Raw genomic sequence first — 22,762 nt, forward strand, 5'->3', positions numbered from 1 at the left:
AAATATTCCATGTAATTTCAAGGCAGGAAACAATTAACAATTGGAATGAAAGTCGGGAAATTTGGGCTGCCACTGAAATAAGAGTAAATGAGATACGAACAGAAATTTTGCCCTGTAATCTATCATCAAGGTGCCATATAACTTGCTCTTTACCTATTACTTTCTTTTTCCCTGACCTTGTACTATACTGTAAGGAAATAACCAAGTCTTCCTTTGCTTTAAATTCTTTCTTAACCTAGAAAAACAATCAAATAAAAAGGTTGTTTTAAGATTGTGTTCCTCAGCTGTGATCCCTTACCTCTTACACATGAAGCATACAGCAAGAAAAATTTCAATATTCAGTCTTCATGATATATTTTGTAGCTACAGACCAGATGCTGCTTTTTCAAAAAATTTGCATAGATTATAATGGCCTGTTGAAGAGGTTCTTCAAGCATGGGCTAGTTGTGAAGAGAATACTTGAAGAAAATGTTCTACATGTTATAAATTGTAATCAATCTAGAATGCCCAAGTAAACAAGTGTAGCGTCACAAAGACTTTACACTATAATACATGAAATATGTTACGTTCCCGCTGTATTTACAACAAGCTGGTTTGTGTCTAACCCCATATCCATAGGGGGTCACCACGTGACGGCGTCAAACCAATCACAATGTCATAATTTACCCGCGGTGCAATAAATATTTATTACATGGATTTAAATTTATGTTCTCTGGTGAGGACAATTTCAAATTTCAAACTTTAGTCATGTTTTGGTTAAGAACTGTCATATTACTATATCAATTCATTAAACTACTCTTACAAATAGTTGAATGGGTTATTATGCTAAGCATACTCGCAATGTAAAGTAGTGGAAACAGAAAGAAGGTTTTTGAGAGATCCAAAGGTGATCACATATAACAATTAGTCACTTTCAAGCTGCTGACCAAATTTGAAGTCATTCTGCTCAGCAGTTCATGAGACATGGCTAACAATAATATTTATTTTTGATGAATGAGTGACAGGAAGGACAAAGTAAGTGCAAGATAGTCCCCATTCCTAGTGCGGGTGTGAGTTCCCAAATGAATAGTTACATATATTTCATGTAACGTTATGTAAGTTTATGTGCTACAATCGTTTTCAGATCACACAAAAATAAATACTATGCACTAAGGTAAGGAAAAATGCAGTTCTTTTAATAAAAGGTGCAAGGGGACAAATAACCCTACGTAAATCATTCAAGAAATAAAAGAAGAATGTGTCCATGGTTAACAGTTGCCCCCAATTGTAAATTAACGGCAAATTTAGCATTTTCTTCCATTCATAAAAGGACATAACTCAAGAAAGGTGAAAGAGACGCTACCCAAATTCAAACTTGATCTGTGTTTGATGGCATTGTGTGTAACTTTGAAAACATTTGTTCAGGCAAATTAAAGTTGGAGGGAGGAAACAGCAAATTCAGCAATTTACCCGTTTTTAAAGCTTAAGGGAGAACTTGAGAACAGTAAAGTGACGGCACCCTAATTTGATCTTGATCTGTGTTTGAGGGAAACAGCAAATTCAGCCATTTTTAAGCATATTGCAATGAGTTCCATTGCAGTTCTATAGTTAACATATACCTCACAAACTGCTAATATCTTTAAATTAGAATGATGTATGTCTGAATTGGTAATATCTGGAAAGACAATATCAGGTATAGATGAAACATCTTTATCTCCTATATCAACCTGTGCTTTACCAATAACAGGAACACTCCTATAAAATATTAAAATTTCTTTACACATCAAAAAGATGGTATAAAAATTCAGATATTACATGTGTATCAGGATTCTTTCAAAATCTTAAAATATTTAAAATCGAGATTTGATCTTTGAAATGTGTCCCTACTCACATAATGCAGTTCCTTCAATTTATAAATAATTTTTTTTTTTTTTTTTTATTTCTTTTTCATGCAGAGCTAGGTCACAGATTTACAGGTACATGAACATGCATTGGTGTTTTTCTGACAATCCATTTTAAGGAGTTAGTATCTTCCAAAGTCATCAGTAAGCAGTTTCTAATCTGGTGAAAAAAAAAACTCTATGGTACATTTTTTTTCATATTCCTTATTCATCAACACCTCAAAATTTTACAGCAGCAAATAAAACGTAGTATTTCGGAATGCATGTACCAGTATCACACTGCTTAACTGATCCTTATCATTTTGTTTGAGGTCTGACTCTGTGGGATATGATCATGCACCACTGCTGTCATATAGCACAAGGAAGGAATTTCTGCATTTTTCTTTCTACTTCCTCACTTCTTGAATGAAATGGGCTGTTAATTGGTTCAATTTTATAAATATTATTGAAATAACTCAACAAAATTAATTATAAGGAACATTTCCCCATGTTTATACCTTATATTTTAGGTTTGAACAGATTGTTTTTTTACTTCCCTTTTGCAGTCCTTGATGGGATTTGAATGTTACCGGCAATAAAACTGATAATACTAAAGACAAGAGTACACACCCTGAAATGTCTCGCCTGCTTTACTGACCACTGATTTTATGTTAAAATTCTTAAAGATAAAGGTTGTATCACATGAGGTCAATGTTAGATAAGTCCTGTCAGACAGACATGTACACCTAACAATTATTTCATACACCAAATATAGTTGACCTATAGCTATTGCTTATGGTAATTGAAAAACAGACCAAAACACCATGGATTTTTCTAGCATTCCACAGGGTCCGGTATTCGACCCATTCCCAATGGCAATTATCCTACATTTTTCCCAATTTTGGGAGTAAAATTCCCAAACGATCGCAAAATTTATTTTCATCTTTATTATTCATGATAGCGGTGTTCATTTTGTTCAACCGCTAGCTTTATGCCAAAAATTGCCAACAAGTAATGAGTAAATCCGAGTAAAATGGTATCTGACTGACAAATACAACACTGAATAAAATGCTTCGCTGGGGCGCAGCTTGATACGACCGCAGAGGTCGAACCCTGAACAGTTGGGGCAAGTATGGACACAACATTCAAGCTTGATACAGCTCTGAATTTGGATTATTAAATATTTGACACAGCATAGGTTTCTGACACAGAAAGAATGTGGTCTAAGAACTTGAATTTTTTTAATTTACCTATTATGGTCCAATGTCCAAAATCAAAATACATGGTTAGATTCAGCATATCAAAGAACCCCATATATTCAATTTTTGTTAAAATCAAACAAAGTTTAATTTTGGACCCCAACTTGGACAAACTTGAAAACTGGGCCCATAATCAATAAACTGCTTCGCTGAGCGCAGCTGGATACACCCGCAGAGGTCCAACCCTGAACAGTTGGGGCAAAAATTGACACAATATTCAAGCTTGATACAGGTCTGAATTTGGATTGTAATTAAATATTTGACATATTATAGGTTTCTGAATAATTGTAGTCAAAGAACTTGAAATTGGTTATATGAATTGAATTTATATTCAATTAAAGATTTCTTGCTGTTGTGCAATACACTGTGCTGTTGCACAATACTTAGTAAATCTGTTGTCAGACTATAAACAAATAAAGTTCAATTAATTCTCAATGTCATATTAGAAATTTATGAAAATCAAAAAGGAGCTTACATCAATAGATATAAACAATTCACCAAAGTTTCATGAGAATTGCTGACAGCATTTTTGAGTTATTGACCGAAAAACTGGAAAATCCCCCCCTTTTTTAATGAATAAAACTCAATAACTCAGAAATGTAAAAGTAAAAATTATAAAATTCTAAAAGGAACTTACATCAATAGATATAAACAATTCACCAAAGTTTCATAAGAACTGCTGAAAGCATTTTTGAGTTTTTGTCTGAAAACTGGAAAATCCACCTTTTTTTATGAATAAAACCCTGTAACTCGGAAACGTCAAATCTAAAATTTATAAAAACCGAAAGGGAGCTCATGTCAATAGATATAAACAATTCACCACAATTTCTTGCAAGTTGGTGAAAGCATTCTTGAGTTATTGTCCGAAAACTGGAAAATCCCCCTTTTTTTAATGAATAAAACCCCATAAATCGGAAACGTAAAATCTAAAATTTATAAAAAACGAAAGGGAGCTCACGTCAATAGATATAAACAATTCACCAAAGTTTTATGCAAATTGGTAAAAGCATTTTTGAGTTAATGTCCGACATGTTGACGATGGACGGACAGACGGACAGACGGACGGACGGACAGACGGACAGACGGACAACGGTATACCATAATACGTCCCGTAAACGGGCGTATAAAAATCTAAACACATGTTTAGATTCAGCATATCAAAGAACCCCAAGAATTCAATTTTTGCTAAAATCAAACTAAGTTTAATTTTGGACCCTTTGGACCTTAATGTAGACCAATTTAAAAAACGGGACTTAAAATTAAAAATCTAAATACACGGTTAGATTTGGAATATCAAAGAACCCCAATAATTCAATTTTTGATGATATCAAACAAAGTTTAATTTTGGACCCTTTTGACCTCAATATGAACCAATTTGATAGCGGGGCCCACAAATAAAAAATCTAAATTCATGGTTAGATTCAGCATATCAAAGAACCCCATATATTCAATTTTTGTTGAAATCAAAAAAAGTTTAATTTTGGACCCCAACTTAGACCAACTTGAAAACTGGGCCCATAATCAAAAATCTAAACACATGTTTAAATTCAGCATATCAAAGAACCCCAAGAATTCAATTTTTGTTAAAATCAAACTAAGTTTAATTTTGGACCCTTTGGACCTCAATGAAGACCAATTTAAAAAACGGGACCCAAATTAAAATTCTAAAAACACGGTTAGATTTGGCATATCAAAGAACCCCAATAATTCAATTTTTGATGAAATCAAACAAAATTTAATTTTGGACTTTTTTTTACCTCAATATGAACCAATTTGATAGCGGGGCCCACAAATAAAAAATCTAAATTCATGGTTAGATTCAGCATATCAAAGAACCTCATATATTCAATTTTTGTTGAAATCAAACAAAGTTTAATTTTGGACCCCAATTTGGACCAACTTGAAAACTGGGCCCATAATCAAAAATCTAAATACATGTTTAGATTCAGCATATCAAAGAACCCCATATATTCAATTTTTGTTTAAATCAAACAAAGTTTTAATACTGGTCCCTATCTTAGACCAACTTGAAAACTGGGCCCATAATAAAAAATCTAAACACATGTTTAGATTCAGCATATCAAAGAACCCCAAGAATTCAATTTTTGCTAAAATCAAACTAAGTTTAATTTTGGACCCTTTGGACCTTAATGTAGACCAATTTAAAAAACAGGACCCAAGATTAAAAATCTAAATACACGGTTAGATTTGGAATATCAAAGTACCCCAATAATTCAATTTAGATGAAATCAAACAAAGTTTAATTTTGGACCCTTTTGACCTCAATATGAACCAATTTGATAACGGGGTCCACAAATAAAAAATCTAAATACATGGTTAGATTCAGCATATCAAAGAACCCCATATATTCAATTTTTGTTGAAATCAAACAAAGTTTAATTTTGGACCCCAATTTGGACCAACTTGAAAACTGGGCCAAAAATCAAAAATCTAAATACATGTTTAGATTCAGCATATTAAAGAACCTCATATATTCAATTTTTGCTAAAATCAAACAAAGTTTAATTTTGGACCCTTTGGACCTTAATGTAGACCAATTTGAAAACTGGACCCAAAATTTAAAATCTAAATACACTGTTAGATTCAGCATAACAAATACATAAATGTGATCAGAGATTTTACAAATCTAATGCGCCATACTGTGCAATTAAAGATTACTTCTTGAAATTTTTCATTATTTGAAATTTGAAAAAAAAAAAAATATTTGAAGAATAATTCTTTTTAATTTTTGAAATCTGAAATGAGAAAAAATTGACCCCCCACAATTTCTTTTTATCCCCCCCCCCCTTTTTTTCCCCAAAAAAATTCTTTCCCTCAAGATATGTTCATAATCTCAATTACAATTTCCAATGGAGCTGGCAACCATAATTACCCATTTAAATTTACCATAGTGCTAACTTAATCTATTTTATAATAGAATTAAAAATATAGTGTCAAATCTTTCATATGGATTTTTTTGTAAAAAAAAAAGATGCAACATTTGCAGATATTTTTACTGGTCTTCCTTTATAAATATGCATTTCTTTAAACATAATTTAAAAACAGTGTAAGGGAAGTAACCAAAACGTTGTATTTGGATTACTTCCCTTACACTGTTTTAAATTATCTTTATTGTTCATTAACCATTACTTTATACATAATTTAAAAGCAGTGTAAGGGAGATAATTTCAATGATGTATTTGATTTATCTCCCTTACACTGCTTTAAATTATGTTTTGTACTAAAGTATTTGTCCATTAACCAGGACAACCTTGTTTTTCCCACTTTTTTGCCCCTAATTCCTAAACGGTTTGAGCCATAACCCCCCAAAGCAAATCCTAACCATCCCTTTGTGGTATGGAAACTTGTAGTATAATTTCAGAGAGATCCATACACCGTTCTACAGTTATTGTCTGGAAACTAGAAAATGCTTATTTTGGCCCCTTTTTGGCCCCTTATTCCTTAACTGTTGGTACCATAACCCCCAAAATCAATCCCAACCTTCCTTTTGTGGTATTGAACCTTGTGGTAAAATTTCAAAAAGATCCATTCACTTAAACTAAAGTTAGAGTGCGAAAACCAATGTGTCTTCGGACGACGACGCCGGACGACGACGACGACGACCCCAACGTCATACCAATATACGACCACAAAATTTTTTTGCGGTCGTATAAAAACAATGGATGCCATAAACAGGAAATGGAGACAATTACAATACCCGGATCAGATTCCGGGGGTGGATAAGGGTAATTTCGGGTTTGCCGATCAAATACAATAAAAAAATAATAGTTCCAGGCAGGTGACAAAATACATCTATGATGATGAAATATAAACTCTAGAATTGAAAACTAAAAGATATATGGAAAAGAAAGATAAAGCAGGAAAAATTTTATACAGAAATTCAAAAATACTTTAAGTTCACAAATTTTCATGTCAAAATCCAATAAAATGTGACAGTAATTTTCTTTATCATTAATAAATGTTGATATTACATGTAGATGTTTTTATAGCTAGTGTAAACATATTACTTCAATTCCAAGAGGTAATTTCTTCTCAATTTTGAAGGGCCAGTAAAAATCTGGAAGTTTCTTACTTTATTTTCACAATAAAAGATAAACTTTTAATGAACCTAAACACACTAAAACTCACATCTGGTATCTGCTGTTTTCCCAATTTCACTGAAAAGCCCGTGAAAAAATTCCCAAAACTGGCCAGGGTCCTTTTTCCCAAAATACCCAGAAAAAACCCTGAACACACAACCCACTGTTGACCAATGAACCATAAAAGTGAGGTCAAGGTCAGATTTTACCTGCCAGACAGACATTAACACCTTATAATGATTCCATATACCAAATATAGTTGACCTACTGCTGATAGTACTTGAAAAAACAAATCAAAACACAAAAACTTTACATTGACCAATGTATCACGACAATGAGGTCAAGGTAAGATAATCCTGCCAGACTGACATGTACTCCTTACAATCATTCCACACACCACATATGGTTGATCTACTGTTTTTAGTATCTGAAAAATGGACCTAATCACATAACTTCAACCTTGAGTACTGATCCATGGAATGAGGTCAAGGTCGTGTGAACTCTGTCTGACTGACATGTAATTGTTGCAAGGAGCCCATATTTACCAAATATAGTTATCGTATTACTCATAATAAGTGAGAAATTCACATGACAATAAAAATATAATTTTTTTTCCAAGTAATCACTGAACCATGAAAATGAGGTCAAGGACAATAAATATATGACAGAAGGAAACTTCACAACATAAGGTATATCCATACATGGTATGAAGCATCCAGGTCTTCTACCTTCTGAAATATAAAGCTTTAATTTTTATACCAATAGTTTACATAACAACAACGCCACTGGATAGTAATTCATGTAATTAGAATTGCACAACAAAACAAGAAATGATTGGTCATATTGAAATGCACATTTCTCCATACAAAAATATTCACAAAGTTAAAGAGTTTTTCATATTATTTATAAATGTTTTCCTCAAAATGTTTACCGTTTAAGTCAAGTAAAAACGAACACATCTGGAAAGCCAATATTGAACTAAGGCTGTTCTGTGATCTTATTCATTCAATCCTAGCTTACATTCATTAAAAAGATTGCCTCTGGCGGCCCATTTATTTCTGTTTGATTAGAAACAACATAATAATCATGTGAGACACATGAGATAGCATTCCACATACATTTTGTATAATTCCTGCTAAGTGGTTTCAGGGAAGATGAATATGTTAAATGTTTACAGACCAAAGAGGATTTGACTACCATGACTACAACAATGGCTGCCAGGTGACAGCATTAGCTCATATGGCCTTTCAAACCAGATACAATGTAAGATACAAGATTACACCTAAATCCATTTCTTTTAAGCTGTATTAATATGCACTTACAAACTCATTAATCCAAACTGTGCAGCAAATTCTTGAAACAAACTCTGATACATTGCTTCTGTCAAGTTCTGGGTTGTCTTAATCATACTCATATTTATCAACTGCTGGACAAAGAGTTCCCCATGAACTCGAAACCTAAAAAATAATGACAAATTGTTAATGCGTCTTATTCTATAGCAAAGTATCCCTACAACCATGAATGCAACATTAAAATGGGACAATTTATTCTTAATCAAAGTGATCTGAAATCACTGATGGAAAGATTGGCGAAATTGTGTGTATAATTTCAATCATATATTACTTTACCATTTCAGTAATAGTGGACAAGAACAACTTGCTATAGCACTATTGCTTATTTGTTAGTTACATTACTGCAGATTTTAGGAAAGATCTGCAATTTTTCAGTGGATAGAATAGCTTGCACTAGCCACAAGGTCATGTTTTTCTCTTACTGTTTATGACGTCTTTAAACTAAATCCATTGGATGTTGGATGTGTACTGATTGATAATTAAGTCATAGATGCATCATTTTTTTATTAGTTGTTATTGGCTTTGAACAAGTCATTAACTGCAAGTACTCTCAGATCTGTACTTAAGTGTCTTTTTGTTGTTGGGATGTACAATTACCTAGCCACGTCCACTCTGTGTTTTTGTTAGATGTATTTCTATTTGTATCCATCTGATGGGTTAAGCCTTTTTCAACTGATTTTTATAGTTTGTTCTTATGTTGTACCGTTACACCACTATCTCAGGTTAGGGCGCCTGCTAACATGTTCAACCCCGCCACATTCTATATGTGCCTGTCCTATGTCAGGAGCCTGTAATTGAGTGGTTGTTGTTTTTTGCTGTTGATCATGTGCGTTGTTTGTTTGTTATTTTGTGCAGTTCTTGTGTTGTACTATTGTGCCGCTGACCCAGGATTAGGTGAGGGTTGGAAGCCCACTAACATGTTTAACCCCGCCACATTCTGTATATATATGCCTTTCCCAAGTCAGGAGTCTGCAATTCAGTGGTTGTCGTTTGTTGCTGTGTTACATAATTGTTTTTCATTCATTATTTTGTATATAAATTAGGCCGTAAGTTTTCTCGTTTGAATTGTTTTACATTTGTCATTTCGGGGCCTTTTATAGCTGACTATGTGGTATGGGCTTTGCTCATTGTTGAAGGCCGTACGGTGACCTATAGTTGTTAATTTCTGTGTCATTTGGTCTCTTGTGAAGAGTTGTCTCATTGGCAATCATACCACATCTTCATTTTCATAATAGAAATCAGTGTCTGTAGGTCATTAAATTTGCATAATAACTTCTTTTAACTTTTCATTTTAATAATTCTATTTTTTAAACAGAGGAAATTACCAAATAAAAAAAAATATCAATCATTGTAGTTTTTCAGTAAACCTGGGACCAATGGATAAAGAAACTTGAAATGAAGTCCTTTTAAGAATGGCCAAGTGAGCTTTTCTCATCACTTAGCGTCCTTTGTAGTTGTCCGTCATCGCTGTAAGAATCTTTGCTAGCCAAGTGTAACGATCCAGTCCCCTCCTCTCCACCCTGGGCAAATTAAGCCAACATTATTTTGTGATTACAATGCTGCGTCATCTAACAGTAGATAAAAGTCATGCCCATTCCGACTATATCATTCATGACCAATGGCAGCACTTGAACTTTCTTCAGTGTGAAGGTGTTAAAATGGTTGTGTCTGGGTAGTGTTTACAAATTTCATGAAGCAGGGACCAAAATATACATGATATATGTTGGTATTTCAACATTTCAACTAGAAAGATATCAAGGAACTTAAATTAGTTGATTAAGAACTTTAAAATTGTCATTTGTTGCACAAAAAGCATGTGGCATGTGGCAATTGTTTATTGACATTTTCTACATTTACACATGATCATTTTAAAGGCGCTTTTTGATTGAATGCAGCAACTTATAACTGTGACCAATGGAAATCATTACCTCATCCACCCGAAATTCTATCTTAACCCGCCAAGGGTGGACAGGAGCGGACTGGATCCTAACCCTTGGCTAGCAAAGATGCGTTGTCCATTATCTTTTACAAAAATCTTCTCCTCTGAATCTACTGGACCAAATTTAACCAAACTTGACAACAATCATCATTGGGGTATCTAGATTAAAAAATGTGTCAGATAACCCGCCTGCTAACCAAGATGGCTGACATTGCTAAAAATAGAACATACAAATGTAGGAGTAAAATGTAAGTTTTGTCTATTGTTTTGAAAACTGTTATAAATAGAAAATCTGACAAGGGCAGAAATGTTCAGAATGTTGAGATCCACCAATTGTCCATTTAAGTCAAAACTGTCAGGCGACGTCTTATACATGTTATAGGAGTTATTGCCCTTAAATGAAAATGTTTTCCATTTTTTTCATTTTTGCCTATTAACTTGAAAAATATAATGGAAAGAGAGAAACTTTAAGTTGTTAAAATGATCAGCAAGACAAGATCTACAAATAGATGCTACATTTATGTTTCAGCCAATTGCTGCCATTATCTCTAAAAAAAGCTTTTGCCAAATTAGGTTTCATAAAATTCGATGAAGGTTTCACAAAGTAATAAATGTGTAACAAACTTCAACACCAGACATGTACAGTATCTATTTGTTTACTGTTAAAAAACACTAAACCCATTTACCATGTTAACCAGTAAAATACAGAAAAATTTTGCTCTGGATACTGTATGTCATTCAGTAACAAGCTTCTGGCCAAATTTCATAAAATTCCATGAAGGTTTGGCAAAGTTATTGAAAACTGAAAAACTTCAACCTCAGACCGAATCTGAATGTTAACTGTAAAAAAAAATTTAGTCCATTTATCAGTAAAATACAGAAAAAATGAAAATAAAAAATTCTGGTCTGAATACGGTACTGTATTTTGGTCATGTTGGTCATATACAAGCTTCTGTCCTAATTTCATAAAATTCCATGAAAGTTTGACAAAGTTATTGATGTCTATAGTAAAACTTTAACCACAGACTGAACCTACATATGTAACTAACCTAAATGACGGAATCTAGGAATAGGAACACGATGTCTTCATGGTCTTGTTTTCGCAATGTTCAAAAACATGATAAATGTCGAAGGCTTGACAAAAACCTAATAAGTTGTCAAATTGGTGCAGTTGTATGCCAGTTTTAAATGGCCCAAATAAAACATTTAATTTTCAAAATGTAGTGGCACAAAAGCATTTTTTGACAAAATAGACCTGTGGTGCAAATGCATGCATTTTTGTCAGGAATAAATATTGGTCGTAAACACCTACCCTATGTTATCTACATGTACGTTTTGATTTTATTAGGAAAAAATTTATGATTTCATGTACTTTTTAAAGAACGGACACTAGATTCTTGCTATTTTCTAAGCCAAAATGGTGATTTTATCTTGTTACTTTATTTTCTACCAGATTTCTAACAATTTATTGTGATTTTTTTTTCTCTTCACCTACATTGTAGTACATTTACACACATATATATATATATCAAAATATAGCTGCATGTATAAGTACATACATGTAGTTGCGTTTTATCTATTCATCATTGTTCATTGTACTACGCATACACACAATGTATAATCATAAACTGTTAACACAGAGATATGTCTCGCCTATATGTTATTTTGATAATGCAAATGTTAAAATTAAAATAGCAATACTTTAACATGTAAGTTATGCAAATATTCAAAGTCAATGAACCATGACTGTAGGTACAGGGCTAAACAATCACCATGGAAATGAGATGTGCCAATGCTAATACAACTGCAAATCAAATACCATTGACTTTTCATAAGTCGTTCCCTTTAAACAAACCTAAACACAAACATTAACTTGTAAACTATGTAAAAGTTTCAAAGTCAATGAACCATAATTAGGGGGTGGGGTTATATAATCTCCATGGAAATGAAACTTACCGAATATCATTGACTTAACATTAGTGGTTCATCTTGAACTGACCTAATCACAAACCAATACATGTAAACTAAGCAAAAGTTTCAAAGTCAATAGACCATGACTGAGGGGTAAGGACCAAATATTCTCCATGGAAAGGAGATGTGCTAAAGTTTATACAACTGCATACCAATTATCATTGACCTACCACTAACAGTTACCCTTAAACTGACCTAATCACAAACTAATACATGAAAACTAAGCAAAAGTTTCAAAGTCAATAGACCATGAATGAGGGGGTGGGCCAAATAATCTCCATGGAAATGAGATATGCCAATGCTTATACAACTGCATACCAAATATCCTTGACCTACCAGTAGTGGTTCCCCATAAACTGACCTAATCACAAACTAATACATGTAAATTACATGTAAGCAAAGTTTCAAAGTCAATAGACCTTGACTGAGGGGGCAGGGCTAAATAATCTCCATGGTAATGAGATGTTCCAATGTTAATACAACTGCATGCCACATATCATTGACCTACCACTAGTGGTTCCCCATAAACTGACCTTATCACAAACTAATACATGTAAACTAAGCAAAGTTTCAAAGTCAATAGACCTTGACTGAGGGAGCAGGGCCAAATAATCTCCATGGTAATGAGATGTGCCAATGCTAATACAACTGCATACCAAATATCATTGACCTACCACTAGTGGTTCATTATGAACTAGACCTAATCACAAACTAATACATTGTTGATGCCGCCGCCGGAAACAGCATACCTATGTCTCGCTTTTTGACTCTGTCAAGGCGAGACAAAAATCTAGAAGTCTTAACGAATTGTTTTCCTATCTTTGAAATAATTCTCTTGATTTACTATAGGAAAACTCCCCACTAAAAAGCCACTGACTTAAGGGGGAGTTTCCCTATACATTCATGATATTTTGACAATTTAAGAAGAAAAGTTTTACATTTATTATATACATGTATGTATATCTTTACTGGGTATTATTTAGCTGACAAACTGTTGACAGAGAGGAGCCAGACGTTCAGATTTAAGCTGAGGTACACCATACATTTGTTGTATTTAGGCTGTACACATCATGCACATGTAGGACAAAAAAGTCATTTTACAATTTTGATCTACACAAAAAAAATGTATCAGCCATTTCTGCAAAATTTTGACATCAAGAGAAAATGTTAGACTCCACAAAAGAAAATTGATTGTATAACACCAATAGTTCAAGTGTTGCAAAATCTAGGATCAAGTATCAAACTGTCAAAGATTCCCAAATAGTAGTATGAATTAGTGATTCTGAAAAGAAAATGGGACTCTGGAAAACGTGCTTACTACCTAAAGGTGGTATCAGGTCCGTTCGCCCCCTAGGTCCGTTCGCACCCTACACATTCGCACCCAAGTTTTATTCAAATTCAAGTTGAATTATTAGATATTTTTTTATATGTATATACCAAAAAAAATATATTTTCCTGTATATAAATTGGGGAATTATTATATGAATATTTTTTGGGTTTTTTTTTTTATTAATTTGATGATTAATTATTAAATGTTAATTACATGTACATTGTATGTACAAATGTATGATTACTGCTAATTGGTATTTATACACAGCTAAATTTGGTATTATTGTTGTGTGTTTGAAAATCATGATTGTTGTTATAACTTGCTTTTAAATACTGCATGTATTTAGCTTGGTATGAGTAAAACATTGAAGATTTTAAAAGGAAAGCACGAAAGATAATTGGCCCCTTTGATCTCACTTTATTTTGAAACAATGAAAATTTTTTTTTATATCACTGCACTAACCAAAACATAATTTAAGATTTATTCAGCACAAAAAAAAACCGTCAGAATCTAACTTTATTTTGAAACAATGAAAACATAAATTTATAGCAATACACTAACCAAAAGATGATTAAGATTTATTCAACACAAAATAAAAACAAACGATGTCAGAATCTCACTTTATTTAGAAAAAATGATTTTTTTTTATAGCAATACACTAAGTAAACCAAACCATGATTAAGATTTATTCAACACAAAAAAATGATGTCCGAATCTCACTTTATTTTGAAACAATGAAAAAAAAATATTTACAGCAATACACTTACCAAAACTCAATTACAAAATAATTATACACAAAACCAATAAAAAGGGTGCGAACGGACTTTGGGTTTGAATGTGTAGGGTGCGAAAGTGAAAGGGGCCGAACATGTTTTTTGGCGAACGGACCCGGATTCCCTTAAGGTGAACAGAATGTTGCTGTTATAGTGCAAAATGCAAGTTGGATTGAGGTGTTAGAATATATATAACTGACCAGGGATTCTTTTGGCACCAACTTAGAAAATTTGCTTTAGACTCCCAAAAGTAATTATAAGAATAATACGTGTACTGAGATGAAAGAATGAAACATATAAACTTTTCTGTTACTGGAACTTTGGGACCTTGTGTCATGTTTGTTTTAAACAATATATATATATATAATACATATAAATTACTTCTGGAATAATCTAATGTCTAGCTTATCATTTATATCAGGAGGCTGTATATTCCATATACCAACATCATGATGCCATCTACTTTTGTATTCTACTGCCATCATTTCAAAGGCTGAAGAAGATTCAATGTTTTCAATATCATCAATGTCCAAAACATTATATGGATGTCTTTTGTGTTCAGTTCCGAAAATTTCATGGTTTTTGTCTACCTGAGGTACATATCAACTGTACCTCAAATACAGACCAATTCAATCTACATACACCTCACTTTGATGAATATTGATGTGTATTACCATCCAAGCGTTCGACAGGCTTTGTCTACCTGAGGTACGCATCAACTGTACCTCAAATACAGACCGATTCAATTTACATACACCTCACTTTGATGAATATTGATTGTTTTACCATCAAAGCTTTCAAAAGCTTTGTCTACTTGAAGTACAAATCAACTGTACCTCAAGTGCATACCTATTCAATCTACATACACCCAACTCTGATGAAAGTGATGTGTATTACCATCAAAACATTCGACAGGCTTTGTCTACTCCAGGTACGCATCAACTGTACCTCAAGTACAGACAAATGCAGCTTACATACACCCAACTCTGATGAATATTGATGTGTATAACCATCAGAACTTTCGACAGACTTTTTCTACCTGAGGTACACATCAACTGTACCTCAAATACAGAGCAATTCATTCTACATGCACCTCATTTTGATGACTATTGATGTGTATTACCATCAAAACTTTCGAAACCTTTGTTTACTTGAGGTACACATACACTGTACCTCAAATACAGACCAATTCAATCTACATACATCTCATTTTGGTGAATTTTGATGTGTATTACTATCAAAACCTCCGAAAGCTTTGTCTACTTGAGGTACACATCAACTGCACCTCAGGTACAGACCAATGCAACTAACATACACCTCAATTTGATGAATATTGATGTGTATTACCATCAAAACTTTCGAAAGCTTTGTCTACCTGAGGTACACATCAACTGTTCCTCAGGTGCACACCAATGCAACTTACATACACCTCACTTTGATGACTATTGATGTGTATTACCATCAACACTTTCGAAGGCTTTGTCTACCTGATGTACACATCAATTGTACCTCTCATACAGACCAATATAACCTACGCACACCTCCTATTGATGAATATTGATGTGTATTACCATCAAAACTTTTTACAGACTTTCTCTACCTGAGTTACACATCAACTGTACCTCAAGTGCAGACAAATTCAAATTAAATACACCCAACTTAGATGAATGCTTATGTGTATTACCATCAACACTTTTGACATGGTTTGTCTACCTGAGATACGCATCAACTGTATCTCAGGTACAGACTGATGCAACTTACATACACCCAACTCTGATGAGTATTGATGTGTATTTCCATCAAAACTTTCAACAGGCTTAGTGTACTTCAGGTACGCATCAACTGAACCTCAAGTACAGACCATTTAATCTACATATACCTCACTTTGATGAATATTGAAGTGTATTGTTTTCAAAAAAGTTTCGAAAGCTTTGTCTACTTGAAGTACAAATCAACTGTACCTCAAGTGCAGACCTACTCAATCTATATACACCCAACTCTGATGTAAGTGATGTGTATTTCCATCAAAACTTTCAACAGGCTTAGTGTTCTTCAGGTACGCATCAACTGAACCTCATGTACAGACCAATGCAACTTACATACACCCAACACTGATGAATATTGATGTGTATTACCATCAAAACTTTCGACAGGCTTTGTCTACCTGAGGTACACATCAACTGTAACTCAAATACAGACCATTTAATCTACATATACCTCACTTTGATAAATATTGATGTGTATTGTTTTCAAAAAAGTTTCGAAAGCTTTGTCTACTTGAAGTACAAATCAACTGTACCTCAAGTGCAGACCTACTCAATCTACATACATCCAACTCTGATGTAAGTGATGTGTATTACCATCAAAACTTTCGACAGACTTTGTCTACTTCAAGTACGCATCAACTGTATCTCAAGTACAGATCAATGCAACTTACATACACCTCACTTTGATGACTATTGATGTGTATTACCATCAACACTTACGACAGGCTTTGTCTACTTGAGATACACATCTAATAAACCTCAAGTACAGACCGATGCAACTTACATACACCCAACACCTGATGAATATTGATGCGTATTCCTATCAAAACTTTCAACAGGCTTTGTCTACTGGAGGTACAAATCACCTGTACCTGAAGTACAGACCAATTTAATCTACATACACCCAACTCTGATGAATAGTGATGTGTATTACTATCAAAACTCTCGACAGGTTTTGTCTACTTGAGGTACACATAAACTGTATCTCAAGTACAGGCCAATGCAATTTACATACACCCAACTCTGATGAATATTAATGTATATTTTCATCCAAAGTTTAGAAGGCTCTATCTACTTCAGGTACACATCAACTGTACCTCAGGTACAGGCCAATGCAACTTGCATACAGCTCACCTTGTTGACTATTGGTATGTATTACCATCAACACTATCGACAGGCTTTGTATTCCTGAGGTATACACCAACTGTACCTCTAATACAGACCAATGAAACTTACATACACCTCACTTTGATGAATATTGATGTGTATTACCATCAAAACTTTCGAAACCTTTGTCTACTTGAAGTACAAATCAACTGTACCGTAAGTACAGACCTACTCAATCTACATACACCTAACTCTCATGAATAGTGATGTGTATTACCATCAAAACTTTCGACAGGCTTTGTCTACTGGAGGTACAAATCAACTGTACCTGAAGTACAGACCAATTTAATCTACATACACTAAACTTTGATGAAGATTGATGTGTTGTGAATTACCCTCACAACTTTCGAATGTTTTGTCTTCCTGAGATACACATACACTGTACCTCAAATACAGACCAATTCAATCTACATACATCTCATTTTGGTGAATATTGATGTGTATTACCATCAAAACTTTCGAAAGCTTTGTATACTTGAGGTACACATCAACTGCACCTCAGGTACAGACCAATGCAACTTACATACACCTCAATTTGATGAATATTGATGTGTATTACCATCAAAACTTTCGAAAGCTTTGTCTACCTGAGGTACACATCAACTGTACCTCAGGTACAGACCAATGCAACTTACATACACCTCACTTTGATGACTATTGATGTGTATTACCATCAAAACTTTTTACAGACTTTCTCTACCTGAGTTACACATCAACTGTACCTCAAGTGCAGACAAATTCAAATCAAATACACCCAACTTAGATGAATGCTTATGTGTATTACCATCAAAACTTTTGACAGGGTTTGTCTACCTGAGATACGCATCAACTGTATCTCAGGTACAGACTGATGCAACTTACATACACCCAACTCTGATGAGTATTGATGTGTATTTCCATCAAAACTTTCAACAGGCTTAGTGTACTTCAGGTACGCATCAACTGAACCTCAAGTACAGACAATTTAATCTACATATACCTCACTTTGATGAATATTGAAGTGTATTGTTTTCAAAAAAGTTTCGAAAGCTTTGTCTACTATAAGTACAAATCAACTGTACCTCAAGTGCATACCTACTCAATCTATATACACCCAACTCTGATGTAAGTGATGTGTATTACCATCAAAACATTCGACAGGCTTTGTCTACTTCAGGTACGAATCAACTGTACCTCAAGTACAGACCAATAGAGCTTACATACACCTCACTTTGATGAATATTGATGTGTTTTACCATCAAAACTTTTGATAGCTTTTTCTACTTGAAGTGTAAATCAACTGTACCTCAAGTGCATACCTACTGAATCTATATACACCCAAATCTGATGTAAGTGATGTGTATTACCATCAAAACATTCGACAGACTTTGTCTACTTCAGGTACGAATCGACTGTACCTCAAGTACAGACCAATGCAGCTTACATACACCCAACTCTGATGAATATTGATGTGTATTACTTTCAAAACTTTCGAAAGCTTTGTCTGCTTGAAGTACAAATCAACTGTACCTCAAGTGCAGACCTACTTAATCTATATACACCCAACTCTGATGAATATTGATGAGTTCTTTCTGCTCGACGTACACATCAACTGTACCTCAAGTACAGACCGATTGCATCTACATACAACCAACCCCGATGAATACTAATGTGCCATTAAAACTTTTGAACGGCTTTGTCTACTTGAGGAACACATCAACTGCACCTCAAGTACAGACCAATTGAATCTACATACAACTAACCCTGATGAATAATAATATGTGTTAGCATTAAAACATTCGAAAGGATTTGTGTACTTGAGGTACACATCAACTGAACCTCAAGTACAGACCAATTCAATCTACATACACCCAAATATAAAAAATATTATTGTATATTACCATCAAAACTTTGGACAGGCTTTGTCAACATGCAGTACACATCATTTGTTCCTCAAGTACAGACCAATTCAATTTTCATACACTCGAACTAAATGAACAGGAATGTCTATTACGAACAACAATTTTGACAGTTTTTTTCTACATGACGTACAAATCAACTGAACCTCAAGTACAGACAGATTGTCAATATAAGAAATAGCTACTGTATTATCTAAGTTCATTTGAATATGCTTTTGTGAAATATTTCCAGCCAATGATTGTAAAGTTAAGAAAGCTGCCTTTAGTTCTAAAACATTAATGTGCATTTCTCTCTCTTCTGCTGACCACAACCCTTCTGTTACCAGTAGTTTTATTAATTCCACCCCAACCAGTTTTACCTGAATCACTGAACAGTATAATATCAGGATCATTTTGCATTATTGGTTTGTAACTAGAAGGAAGATGTTTTATCCACCACTTGAATATTGTTTTCACATGAGTTGGTAAACAAATAATCCTATCAGTTATTTTATTTCTCCAGTATCAATGTGGGGATGTGGGGTATGTGAGCGCGCTCACTGAGGTTCTTTAATTCATAAAAACCTAGGATTCAGTAAGATCAATATATTGCCAAGATAGCTGTATAGTTTGATGAAAATCCAAGTTGATTTAAAAAAGTTATAAAAATAATTAAAGTGTACTATCTGAATATAGTGCAAACTACAAATTCTAGCTTTTTTTACCTAGAATAATTTAGTTCTGAAATTTGACAGCACTACACCAAACTATATAACGACTTGTGATTCAGTAAGATCAATATATTACCAAGGTAGCTGTATAGTTTGATGAAAATCCAAGTTGATTTGAAAAAGTTATAAAAAAATTTAAAGTGTACTATCTGAATTTTGTCCAAAATTGCAAATCCTAGCTTTTTTGACCAAGATTAATTTAATTCTTAAATTTGAAAGCAATACACCAAACTACATAATGACCTGGGATCAGTAAGATCAATTTATTTCTGAGCTAACTGCATAGTTTGATGAAAATCCAAGTTGACTTGATAAAGTTATAATAAGAATTAAAGTGTACTATCTCAATATAGTCCGAACTGCAAATTCTAGCTTTTTTTCACCTAGATTAATTCAATTCTTAAATTTGACAGCAATAAACCAAACTTCATAACAACCTGGGATTCAGTAAGATCAATATATTACCAAGGTAGCTGTATAGTTTGATGAAAATCCAAGTTGATTTGAAAAAGTTATAAAAAAATTTAAAGAGTACTATCTGAATTTTGTCTGAAATTGCAAATCCTAGCTTTTTTGACCTAGATTAATTTAATTCTGAAATTTGACAGCAATACATCAAACTACATAATGACCTGTGATTCAGTAAGATCTATATATTACCAAGGTAGCTGTATAGTTTGATGAAAATCCAAGTTGATTTGAAAAAGTTATAAAAAGAATTAAAGTGTCTGAAATTGCAAATCCTAGCTTTTTTGACCTAGATTAATTTAATTCTTACATTTGACAGCAAAACACCAAACTACATAGTGACCTGGGATTCAGTAAGATCAATTTATTACTAAGATAACTGCATAGTTTGATGAAAATCCAAGTTGATTTGAAAAAGTTATAATTAGAATTAAAGTGTACTATCTGAATATAGTCTGAACAGCAAATTCTAGCTTTTTTTTACCTAGATTAATTTAATTCTTAAATTTGACTGTAATACACCAAACTTCATAAAAACCTGGGATTCAGTTAGATTAAGATCAATATATTACCAAGGTAGCTGTATAGTTTGATGAAAATCCAAGTTGATTTGAAAAAGTTATAAAAAGAATTAAAGTGTACAATCTGAATATAATCCAAACTGCAAATTCTACCTTTTTTGACCTAGATTAATTTAATTCTTAAATTTGACAGCAATACACCAAACTTCAGAACAACCTGGTATTCAGTAAGATCAATATACTACCAAGGCAGCTGTATAGTTTGATGAAAATCCAAGTTGATTTGAAAAAGTTATAAAAAAAATTAAAGTGTACTATCTGAATTTTGTCCAAAATTCCAAATCCTAGATTTCTTTACCTAGATTAATTTAATTCTTAAATTTGACAGCAATACACCAAACTACATAACGACCTGTGATTCAGTAAGATCAATATATTACAAAGGTAGCTGACTAGCTGTATAGTTTGATGAAAATCCAAGTTGATTTAATAAAGTTATAAAAAAAATTAAAGTGTACTATCTGAATTTTGTCAGAAATTGCAAATCCTAGCTTTTTTGACCTAGATTGATTTAATTCTGAAATTTGAAAGCAATACACCAAACTACATAATGACCTGGGATTCAGTGAGATCAATATATTACTGAGATAACTGCATAGTTTGATGAAAATCCAAGTTGATTTGATAAAGTTATAATAAGAATTAAAGTGTACTATCTCAATATAGTCCAAACTGCAAATTCTACCTTTTGTTCACCTAGATTAATTCAATTCTTAAATTTGACAGCAATACACCAAACTTCATAACAACCTGGTATTCATTAAGATCAATATATTACCAAGGTAGCTGTATAGTTTGATGAAAATCCAAGTTGATTTGAAAAAGTTATAAAAAAATCTAAAGTGTACTATCTGAATTTTGTCCGAAATTGGAAATCCTAGCTTTTTTTACCTAGATTAATTTAATTCTTAAATTTGACAGCAATACACCAAACTACATGACCTGTGATTCAGTAAGATCAATATATTACCAAGGTAGCTGTATAGTTTGATGAAGATCCAAGTTGATTTGAAAAAAGTTATAATAAGAATTGAAGTGTACTATCTCAATATAGTCCGAACTACAAATTCTAGCTTTTTTCACCTAGATTAATTTAATTCTTAAATTTAACAGCAATACACCAAACTTCATAACAACCTGGGATTCAGTAAGATCAATATATTACCAAGGTAGCTGTATAGTTTGATGAAAATCCAAGTTGATTTAAAAAAGTTATAAAAAGAATTAAAGTGTACTATCTGAATGTAGTCCAAACTGCAAATTCTACCTTTTTTTACCTAGATTAATTTAATTCTGAAATTTGACAGCAGAGTTCGTTACACCATATATAATACAGGTCCCTTTTGAATGTAACGTTTGCTAGTGTAGTACACCATATATTACACAGTTCCCTTGTGAATGGGATGTTGGAAGGTGCAGTATACTGTACCATATATAACACAGGTCTCTAGAACTGGTGAATGCATTGTTGGTATAGTACATCATTTATAACAGGTCCCTTGTGAATGTAGCATTGGAGGGTAAAGTGCACCGTATATAATACTGGTCCCTTGTGAATGTAACATGGGAGGATGTAGTGCACCTTATAT

At 33.2% G+C, this 22,762-nt stretch overlaps 1 long non-coding RNA gene across 1 annotated transcript; it reads right to left on the reverse strand.

Annotated features, from left to right (window-relative positions):
- Positions 1 to 1,694: 1,694 nt before the first annotated feature.
- Positions 1,695 to 15,005, reverse strand: LOC127714848 (uncharacterized). Its single transcript, XR_007987963.1, has 3 exons — positions 14,965 to 15,005; positions 8,541 to 8,675; positions 1,695 to 1,734 (listed from the first exon to the last, which is right to left on the reverse strand). It is a non-coding gene; the product is annotated as an uncharacterized LOC127714848 (long non-coding RNA).
- Between the last annotated feature and the right edge of the window lie 7,757 nt (positions 15,006 to 22,762).

Source organism: Mytilus californianus, unplaced genomic scaffold (assembly GCF_021869535.1).
Source record: "Mytilus californianus isolate M0D057914Y unplaced genomic scaffold, xbMytCali1.0.p SCAF_9, whole genome shotgun sequence".
Taxonomy (NCBI): domain Eukaryota; kingdom Metazoa; phylum Mollusca; class Bivalvia; order Mytilida; family Mytilidae; genus Mytilus; species Mytilus californianus.